Consider the following 11,697-nt stretch of genomic DNA (forward strand, 5'->3'; position numbering starts at 1 on the left):
CCGCTCCCCCGGCCTCGGCCCCCGCGCACGGCCTCCCCGGCTGGGGCGGTAACCCGGACTGCGCGGCGCCCCCATCCCGCGCAATGGTTGGGTCTGGCGCCCCGCGGGCCGCACATTCCTGGGAGCAGCCACCCCCAGGCCCTTCCTTTGGCGACGCGTCGCCGGGGCTTCGCGCCCCACTTGGTGGCCCCTTTTAAGGGCATCGCTTTGGGAACCGCTGGAACACCTGGATAGGAAGCCAACTGGCGGCCTTTTCTTTCATCTTCCGCATGAGCCCCTATTCCCGAAAAGGCGCGGATAATTACTCCCACTTCCCGGTACAAAATCAGCCTTCCAGCACACCTCTTCGTCCCCCAATTCGCATACTACACTTTTGTACAGCAAACGGGTTTTTCTCTCCGGTCCCTCACCCAGAGACACCCAGCAAAGTTTTCAATTTCATTCTTGTGCCACAGAGGAAGAGTTTTCCTTCAAAACGACAGTATCAAAAAGGCAGTGAAAAATCATATAAGCCACCTGAGTGGGAGATGTGTCCTTCCTGAAAACGATATTAATTGGAACAAGAATGCGCCCTCAACTTAGTTATTAAATACGACAAAGAAAGGGACAAAGACAGGAGTAATTTCCTTTGTTCCCAGGTTGAAAAAATAAACAAAAACTGCTTCTCCCGCAGCTCTTTTCACAGCCACCCCTCGGGATATATCAGGCTTTGAACCTGTGTGATGTAGAAACCTCAAAAGCGAGTGGTCATGACATGCATGCCATTTCTGGGTAGGGTACTATGACTGATTGCAATCTTTAAATTGGCAAGTATTCCAGTATTCCGGGATTACAGCCATGGTACACACACACACACACACACACACACACACACACACACACACACACACACACACACAGGTCTTCCTTGGCTTCTAACATCTTCCTGGAAAGGCCCATCTGCTATGATAATGAAAAACCCCAGCTTGTCTAACAAGTGAAGGGACTCAACTTCTGGCTGTCACCATGGAAGCGGTGAACATCGGCTTTCTAGCAAAAGTGAGGCCATTCAGAGGCCTTTCTGACAACAGCAAGTTTTGAAAAATAGACTTCCCAGATATCCTGCTGGTGACTTGGCAAACTGCTTCCATGTTCCCCAAAGCTCCAAAAACGTAAAGCGATAGATAGTAAAGTCTCTCCTACTGAGAGCAACACACACACACACACACACACACACACACACACACACAATCCCAATTCTTTTCAGGTATTTAAAGAAAGGAGAAAAATAAAAGATAGGGTCCTTGGTGCACAATGGGCAAGTAAAAACTTTCTCCATAAAATTTACGGGATCTCTGCCCCTTAAAGAATTTAAAGATTACAGAACAGCAGGCCTGTGCAGCAGCGGGGATACCAGAGCTATCTTCCACTACTCTATACATGCAGTTGTGGTCTTTTCTCATCATGACCCAGCACAAATATAAAGTGGAGAGATTTAGTTCCAACTGTTCAGGTCGAAGGCACCTTTTCCGGAGGACTTACTAAGCTCCACACACACCCTGTCCCCTCAGCCATCACCACGATTCCAAACAGTCATCTATGGAAAAGGCCCCATGCACAACCTCAGTTGTCATCACTGGTCTCTTCGGAAACCACAATCAAAACCACAGAAGAACAGTATTAATTTTTTTATGGTTTTCCCCTCAAGTCATGATGCACTTGCTGGGTTCTGATCCACTGGATGCTGTTCTGTTCCGAAATGCTAACACTCGATTGGATAGTAGTTCTCTAGTGATAAAATGTTAGCTGATAAAAAAAAAAATTAAAGAGACAACAAAAAAATATTCTGATGCTAGTAGAATGTGCTCCCATCCCCCCCCAAAAAATGAAAGAACGAGAACTGACTTTAAGACTAAAAATATCTAAAAATTGATATGTAGTTTGTAGTGTCACATAAACTGCTTAATAAAGAGAAAACATAGGACGTACTTAGAAAACAACAACATCAAAAAAATGTACATTTGGGTACAAAAGTTCCAAACATCACATAGACTGAGAATTTAGCTACAGAGCATTAATACAAAGAAGAGAAGATTGATCTTCCTCAAAATGCATAAAAGGTAACGAGGTCACTCATACTCAAAATACTCAACTTAAGGGAAGTAACAGGGATGTGAAATCATGTATATAACATATATAATCAATTCTTGATAATCCATGAGCACAGAGCTGTAAGAGCAGTGACAGGGATGGAGTCTAGTGAGGACCCGTTAGAAAAATGAACTTATTATTTTTTTAACGACATGTATTTTAAAACAAAAACTGAAGAAACAGTCTGGAGAGTCAGACTGCAAAGGAGGGAATCCAAGGTGAGAATCGGTGTAGTGAATCTTGTCCTCTTTGCAGGGAAACTGAGACCACCGTGGCCTGAGCTGTACACCTCCTCCTGCCCTACCCTCGGCCCTAGGTAAAGCTGTGGGAACCTGACCCAAGGAGCAGGCAATCCACAGACTGGCCAGTGACCTATGATCTGGGTGGGATCGAAAACATGAACTCGCCGATCTGACTCTCACCCATGGGAATTTGATTCAGAAAACTCCTAGGGCTAAACCAGTTAGGAAAGGGACAGAAACAGAGAGAGTGCCTGAGGGTAGAGAGGGAGGCCACGACAAGCCAAAACCATATGCGAGCCAAGGTTATGAGGAAGCAGAAACTATGAGTAAACAGGAAGCTGAGTGGCAGCAGACAGCAGGCTAGCAGAGCAGACACCAGGAGCCCTGAGCCCTTGGTGGTGAGATAGATGCTGGAGGGAGCTGCTGTCCCTGGAGATGCTTAGGCTCCTCAGAGTAGCAGCCCCTCAGACACCATATATGCACTTAAACCACACCCCTGGTTAGATGAATTGAAAGAATTTCTTGTCTCTTTATAATACAGGATGCAAAATTAAAAGCAGAGCCGAACAAATCTCTCTATTTCAGTTCCCCACTTGCTCTGTGCACGATTTGGAGCAAGTTTAGTTGGCCTCTCAGCGGCTCAGGTTGTCTTCACAAGCTTGCTGTTCGTACAGTGTTACATCAAAAAGGTTCCGGGCTCAATAAACGGCAGCTGCTACTGTTGTCCTCCCGGTTTTATAGCAGTGGAGGGTGGTATAATAATATCTCATGCTTGCATAGTAAGCCTGGAAGATCATCGAAGAACAGAGGCGAGTGTACATTGGTTCTCCATGGCAAGTACCAGGTGCATTTAGCCAAGGGGAGGTCGTTTCAATGCGCGTTTGTTGGACGGCTGAATGAAAATGCCTTCTCAGGCTATCTAACTACAGAGGACAGAAACAAGAAAACGGTTTGATGCAGTGTCTGTTCCAAGAGCCTAGATCCCCTAAAGAGTGTCTCTATCTTTTGTTCTCCAATGTCCTCTCAAGAAACCATGTATTAGAATACAACCATTTCATGAGTAGCAAGACCGAGCATTCTCCAAGATCACACCGTGGGTCAGACGAAGTGTGCGCACAGGGATAATGACAATGGAGCAACCGGGACAAGCAGAAGCCTGTGAGCTGGTAGGGGGATGAGACACGGGTAATGATGCCTTCTGTGATAGCAAAGAGCTTGCACAACTGGAATTTGAGGGTGACATTAGAAGACACTCATCCCACAGAAACGATCTTAAAACAAGACTCTGGTTTTTCAAGTTTCATGAACATAAAGACTCCAGGAGGGGAGAGGGGTTATAAACCTTACAATGCAGAGGAGGAAGGAAAAGGCAGGGAACACAGATTTGCCTACCTGTTGAGGCCGTAAGCAATATCAAGAGTAGTCTTAAAAATTGAGGCCTGATTAGGGTTCAAAGCCTGAGCCCTGAAACTCTCTCAAGATCTGTAATGTTGCATTTAAAAAAAAAAAAAAGACCTATCTCAAGTTCCTAGGTAAGGCTCTGTAACCCTGGCAGCATTAATGCAAGGCCTTAAGTGGTAAGTGCTGGGCAAGTGGGCTAGACTGTAATGTGCTGTGGCAGTCCACAGCAGGGGAGATCGATACAGGATACAACATGGGTGTGGAATACTCGGCTACATAAATGTTTTGTTTGGGAGCATGTTCAGAAGGAAGCCGTGTGCAGAAGACCAGGAAAAACAGACACAGACAAGGTCTGTGGGGTCATCAGAGCTGAGCTCATTGCTGGGGAAGAGTCAAAAGCCCACAGGTTCCGACCCCGATACATACTAGTATACATAGTGCTGAGCCTCTTTTAGGCGAGCAACATTTGAGTGGAGTGACTAAGAACCAAAGCAAGCAACCAAAAGCAGTGCTGCCGAGGGATTTCTCAGTTTGAAAAGTGTCTGCCGAGGAAGCTTAGCATGCGTTTGGTCCCCACACTAGTGTGGCAGAGCACAATTATAACCCAAGGCTGAGGCAGAATCGAGCAGCTCCTCCAGCCTGCCGACCACCCAGGCTAGCCTAACTGGTGAGCTCCAGGCAAACGAAAGACCCTGTGTCAAAAGACATGTTTTTAAGGATGACTCCCAAGGTCGTTTTCTGGACCCCACATGCCAGCATCTGCACAAGCACGTCTATGAACACACACACACACACATGCACACTTGTGTGACCAGAAAGACATAGACAGTGGGGTGGCGCCAACTTCTAAAAGGCTATTCAACAAGATGAAAACAACATTACCTTGTCAATAAAGAAAGGGTCTACAGTGGGCTCTGTCCACGTGTCACACACTAAAACACTGGAAGGACCCTGTTTTATTTGGGTCAAATTGGAAACCGAAAGGAAAAATAAATTTTTTTCAACGTTGTTGCAAATCACAACCCTTAGTGTATAAAATATTGGTGTAAGTTGTTCACATAAAAAAATAATCCCATTTAAGAGTGTGTTTAAAAGCTCACAAACTTCTGACTGACTGCTAGCAAAATAGAAGTAAAAATATGAGGTCAACAGATTTCTTATATTTCCATTTTTATACAAAATAGAGTTAGGAAGTACCCTCTCTCTGAAATAGAACCATATTTTCTAGAATGTACTATTTTGCTTTTTATATAATATAAAAAAAAGTTGCACACCTTTTTCCAGACTCAAAGGCTCCCTGGAGATGTACAAACTCACACATACAGAAATGAAAGCACTACAATAAAATAAAACTGCAGCTGTACGTCTAGAATACACACAGAACACCATAAACACAGCCATATGCTGATGACGCTTACGAGAAGCCATGCTTGGATTGCTCCGAAATCGCTCCTAGTGAGCAAAGCAAAGACAAGAGTTTGGCCCAAGTGCAGCCTATCTGCATGGATGATTAACTAATAATAGCTGTCATTTACTGTGTCATTTCACACAAACATACTACAGACACAACACATGTCAGAATGCCTGTCTTTTTTTACCCAAAGTCACAGATCCAATCGATAGTGCTAGTGAGGTTTGAACTTGGATTTCTTCACTCCAAAACCAAATCTGATGTCTGTATTACTACTAAGTATTAATAAAGTTTATATATGTGTGTGTGTGTATTATGTATTATAACACTCTCTTACAATGTTGGGCCATGGCCATAGCTCCCATCAGTCACAGATCTAGGGAACAACCAATCCTCTGAAGTGCCTTGCATTACCAAGTCATGCTGTTCACTAGATTAAACCTACGATATGCATTTTCAATTTAGGACACATTGGAGTTGCCTTGGGCTTATGAGAGTGCAGCCCTATTTTACGTTAAGGAGATCTGGACACTGAACTTCTTATTCAGTTTACTTGGGCAAACATTGCACTGTTAGAATATATTTTGAATGGTTCAGATATAAACTCTAGCTTCAACCTAATACTTAGATCTCACTTTACTAATGGTTACTAAGGCGGGCTCTCTGGCCCCCCATTTTATTTGGGGGGACAGCTGGAAGGATGGAATTGTGACAGAGGCAAGAAGGACTATCTTCCACAGGCTGGCATGACGTTAAGAAACTTCTAGAATTCTTAAATGAAATTGGCAACATACTTTCCCTCAAAAAGCCATAGAAGACATATTTGAGATTAGTTTAATTGTAAAATTATATGTCAACCAAAACCTTAGCTACCATTTAAGACATTTATTTCTATGGAAAAAACATGTTTCAAAATGTTTTAAAGTTATAAATAATTTGGATGCAGTTATTACTCTCAGCTTGAAAATATTAATACAAATTAAAAGAACACTTAAACTTCTGATATAAAAACTCTAAAAGATATATTCCTCCCTATGTGTTTTAATAAAAACAATAGATAGCTTGGTCTTTCTAAAACAAAACAGAACAAAATCGTTCAAATGAACAAGTTAAAACTTGAGTATTTTGTACTTTTTTTTTTGGTTTGTATGACAATGAATTTGTACCTGTAGCTCACACGCTATAGAAAAAAACATCAAGTCTTTGAGAAACTGGGATAAGGTGAAAGTCATTTTCATACACTGTGAGTTATTGTTTTCCTGAACTACCTACATGGAAACATCTATCTTCTACCCTCTTCACTGTGGAGACATAGTATGGGAGCTGCTGGACTACGAACAGACCTATAAAAGTCTGAGGGCCTGTTTTCAAACTATCTCAGATAACTCAAAGAAGTTTCCACAAATTGTAGTTAAACTCATAAGTTCTGAAGGAAAGCTATCATTACAGGGTAATCTCTGAAATTAGTAAGATAATCATCTCTGCACGTGAGCACACTGGGGCAAGAGTAACAGCTGTGGAGAGGGGGGGGATTCCTAATTGCACCCACCTCTCTGCTACGGCATCTTCAAAGAGACAGAAAGTAGTTGGGAAAGTGAACAGAGTTTGTCAAAACTAGAGCCAACATCTTTAAATCATGGAAAACAAAATGAATTCAAACCTGGAATAGCCACCTCCTTTCCATGAGTAAAATTCTGTTAGATGAATGACAACTTTGACAGTGCACAGCAAACTGTACCTGGGACAAACAAACCCCACGTCACCTGGGAAGGGTGAAAAGGTTTGTTATAAGACAATGCTAAACATCAGGGCAGGTCTCTAATAGGTGTTCAGCTCAGACATTCCAAACATGAAAGAAAGCCAATGAGAAGTTCCTTTTCTCTTCAGTTGCTGAGCTCATTATTAAATTAGGTCTCTTTCGCCTGAAGAGGAAGATGGTGGAATAATTAATGACGTCCTTCATGGAAATGAGACTGCTGAAAAGCTTTTCGTTCTCCAATGAATTATAAAGTTCAAGCCAGAATAAATAGCATTACAAGTGGATTTCTACTCAGTTGAATATGTATGAAGGCAAACTTTCCAACATTAGGAAATGTAGCTTAGAATCCTGAAATAGGATACCTTAAGGAGCTTACATAAACGCCCCCCCTCCCCAAATGTTTTTAAGAACGACAAATTCGGGGTTCTCTAACACACTTAACACACGGGGTATAGTGACGACAGACCTGTGTCAAATTGATACTCCCAAGGTGAAGGGAAGGCAAGTGAGGAAATTCTGGGGTTGTCATGACAATATGACTGCTCATGACATCAGCAATTCCTAATTCCAAACTGTAAGGACACTCCTAGAACACTCAAGTCATATCAAGCACATAGTCCCTGAACCACCATCCATCCAACCCCCAACCTAACATTAAGTACAGTGGTTGAGAGAATGATGTTGCTAACCACAGAATTATTGTAAGAATCCAGACTCTGCTCACAGAGAGAGGCGGAAGGAAGTGGATAACTTCTGAAGACATCAGAATATTTCAGACACATAAACACACATGTATTCATGGTTGTAGGCATAATATATGCATTAACATGTTGCCATTCATAAAAATATTTTATCATTCCATTAAAGACTCAAGAGATGTAGGCAGGGCAGATGTCTCCATGCTTCTCTGTGAACAGGCAAGTTAGGCAACTTGCCAAAAGTCATGAAGGCCAAAAGTACAGAATTTCAAGGCTAGAAAGAATTGTTATAAGGGCAAATCCCTATGTCTAACATACAATAATCATTTGACAAATATTTTTAAAAATAAAGGTAGGATTATTTTATTTTATTACATGTATTTATTTATGGGGGTGCATGTGCTGTATATGTAGAGAACAGAGTTGGTCCTCTACTACCATGTTATGGGTCCTGAGGAGAGAAATTAGGTCATCAGGCTTGATGCCAAGCACCTTTACCTTTTGAGCCATCAGATGAACCCTCGACAAGTACTTCAGTGATTGAATGAACACTGCTCTCTCTCCTTGGACACACGAGCTATGATGAATGTCTCATGTCGCTCTGAAGTTGCCCACATTTATAACAAACTTCAAGGCTAAACCACCTCTGGAAACATCATTCCTACTCCAGGGCCAGATTCTATGTCCTTTGAAGATTTATAAAGTAATTTTTCTGTGTTCTATATCCTTATAAAGTGGGGTAAAGTCATTTTTGGTGGGGTCTCCACAACCTCCTGGGATTGCCCAAGCAGTGCGTAAGTCCTTTGATTATTTTTCTTTAATTTATTTATTTATTAAAGATTTCTGCCTCCTCCCTGCCACCGCCTCCCATTTCCCTCCCCCTCCCCCGAACAAGTCCCCCTCCCTCATCAGCTAGAAACTTACCATACTGTCCTTCATCAGGGAGGTTTCGTTGGCTGAATAAATGGCAGGGCAAGCTAGCTTTCTTACATAAATAAGTAAATGGTAAAGTGGCTGTTTTATTCTTCAGTTCAAGACCATGAATACATGAGTCAGAGAGAGCTGAATATCAGAGAAGTGATCAAATCTTGGAGAATATATTTTACAAATGTTGTTACAGTGAATCTTTGCTTTAATTTCTCGGCTATTTGGGATTTAGAGAGAGATTATAGCACTGCTGCATTTTGTATCTGTATGTGACATTTTAAAAAAAATGATTTTTATTTGTGATTATGTGCACAGGAAATCAGGTTCCCGTGGAATCCAGGAGAGGTTGTTGAATCCCTTGAAGCTGGAGTTATAGATGGTTGGGAGCTGGGAACCAAATGTGGGTTTTCTAGAACTGCTCTTCACTGTTAACAGTCTGTCAGGGCCCTCCCAGTAGGAGACTTTTAAAGAAATGGAATTCTGTAAAATGGCCTCTCTTGACCTCAACTGTTGGGAGTAAAAAAACAAAAAATCTTCCTGCTTTCCTTTTTGGATAAAAAAGAAGTATCTTCCTCATGTCTCTGCCACCAATGTCCTATAACTATTTAGACATTAACTCTACATCATGTAATCTAAGACATTACTGATTATAAGTGTCCAAAGTTACTGAGACGCTACCATTAAAAATAAGGTAGATGACAGTAATTACAGGACACCATAAACTATAATGCATACTTGATATTTGAAGGGTGAGTCTTACTATCAACAATATGGTACACAGGTGCTGAGCACACGTCATACACATAGACACAAGTGTCTTTTTCATCCATAACTTATATTGTAGGAGCATGTTCTCACAGACACTCATGGGAAAGCTTCCTCGGAACAAAGAGCACAGAGGGAATGAATCACACACTCAATCCCACCGAGGAGAGAGACAATAGCAGGAGCTTGCAGAGGGCATCAGCATGAGAACGCTTCTCCTCCTCTCCCCAGAAACACCATCACAAAGAGCAAGCTAAGCCGTGTTTCCTTCCTCAGCCATTTCCTCACCCTCATACCCATGATCTGTGCAGGCATTTATATCACTAGAAAGATTAAAGGGAGTTGAACTTAAATCTGTTTAAGTCTTTGCCCAACTCTTCTCCACGTACTGCTGTTAGTGCTTTGGAAGGTACCAATGGCAGATACAGGTGGAGATAGGCCCACCCTTTCCTACGACACAGTGAAATTCCATCTTACTCCTCTCACAGATTCCCATCATCTCCAGGACCTGGTGTGGCTGTTCTCAGTCGTCCTAGGGCTTCAGATTAGAAAGGGAATTGTTGTGTAATCACAATAAGTCAGAGAAAAGACATATATGAAATGGCTATCACCATCCTTAAAACAGAGAGAATGACAACATGGATGAAAACCCATCACTTTACAGACAAGGCAAGCCAGCTATGGGCAGAGCTTTGTTTTTGGAGCAACACCCATCACATAAGGACTCCTGCGTTCAGGAACTGACTGGTTTTCTGGCAGTTCCTCCCTGGCCTTACAGGGCTCTCCTTATCATTTCAATGCTGTGACCCACAAGAAAAAGCAAAACAGACTGGTTTTAACCAAAGCTTTGGGATTAGCTATAAATTTCACTTACCTGTAAATATTCTGCTGTTACAAGTGAAAATTATCATTGTTCCAACCCTGAAAATCATCTTAAGATATTAGGAACACACCTAACAAAAGGTATATACCAAGCATTTAACTCAGGACTTGGTACACAGAAGTATTCAAATGTTAGTTCATTAATATGTAAATTAATGATGGAGCAGTCTCTTCTAAAACTATGTTTTAGGGCCTGAGGGTGCAGTACAGTGGTGGAAGCTTGTCTGGCACTCACAAGGCCCTGAGCTCAACTTCCAGGACTGCAAAAGCAAAACCACGAGTATGTAAGAACTATCCCAATATGTGTCATTAGAAACATTAGAAACAAGGCTGCTTACTGAGGTCCATGTTAAATCAATAACAAGTTAAAAATTCTCATCTGTCAGTAAAAGTTCTCAGTATTAAAACTTCTCATCTGTCAGACAAAACTTCTCAAGAGTATCACTTATCACTTCAGAGTCTCTAATTTACAACCTCTGGAGTAACTGAAAATATATTCTATTTTAGAGGCTCTCATAAGGACCTAAAATTCATGCACGCTGTGGGATGGGCAAATCAATAAATATAATCCCACTGCAAAACACCATCAACGCTGCAAGAACTGTTCTTCCTTCTCATCTACGTCAGTCAGTGTCACTTATTCTAGAAAGTCACTGCCTAGGTTTCTGGTGACAGGTAGTTTATTTAAAGCCGGTGTACAAACCCTAGCAATAGACAATCAGATGATTCGTTCCGCTCTATCACACAACTCCAAACATCCCTACACAAAAGTAAGAATGGCCAAACTGTCGATGACTATTTGAACCTGTTATTGTTTCTACTCTCATATGTGGATGGCGTCTTCCACGGTTGAAGTAGCTGTAGCTGCTAAGAGTTTACAAACCGCTGACGGCAGTATACAAAATATGACTTTCAAGATGTTCCCGACAATTGAGGTGAGCTTATTCTTAGTGCTGTTTTATGTAGGAAGTGACCACACAGAAGATGGTTTTCTCTGAAATGCCCATTTTCCCCTTTCTTAATTGAATTGTCCCAGAAGAAAGAAGGAAGGAAATAGAGAAAAGCCATTTAAAAAGTTGAGACGTATAATTATATAAGAGCCAACGGTGACTCCATTTGGAAATGCTATAAATTTAAGGGATGAAACAGAGAGGATTCAGCTAATTTCCATAATTAATGGCAATCCCTCACCCTGACTACTTCTAAATTAGAACTCTGTGATTCTTGCTGACTCTTTTCCTTCTCCACCTCTTTTACTCATTATATTCTCCAAGCCATAACTACTAGTCTCTTCCGTTTTCTCCTGTGACCTTTCCTTATTCAGTCCAAATGCTACATCCTAAGCTTTTGAAACAGCTTTTCATTGCCACTGGCTGTTCATTCTACCTTCTAAAACACTCAGGCAAGGCACTCCACTCTGACACCCCTGTCCCTTTAAGTCTATTTCAGCTACTCCTCATGCTTTGGCTACCCATGGATTTT

At 41.8% G+C, this 11,697-nt stretch overlaps 1 protein-coding gene across 5 annotated transcripts in view; it reads right to left on the reverse strand.

Moving 5' to 3' along the window:
• Rbms1 (RNA binding motif single stranded interacting protein 1) overlaps nucleotides 1–11,697 on the reverse strand; it is a 216,769-nt gene that overhangs the window by 131,121 nt on the left and 73,951 nt on the right. The gene's annotated exons all lie outside the window — the stretch shown is intronic.

The sequence above is a fragment of the Microtus ochrogaster genome, chromosome 4, assembly GCF_000317375.1.
Source record: "Microtus ochrogaster isolate Prairie Vole_2 chromosome 4, MicOch1.0, whole genome shotgun sequence".
NCBI classification, from domain to species: Eukaryota; Metazoa; Chordata; class Mammalia; order Rodentia; family Cricetidae; genus Microtus; species Microtus ochrogaster.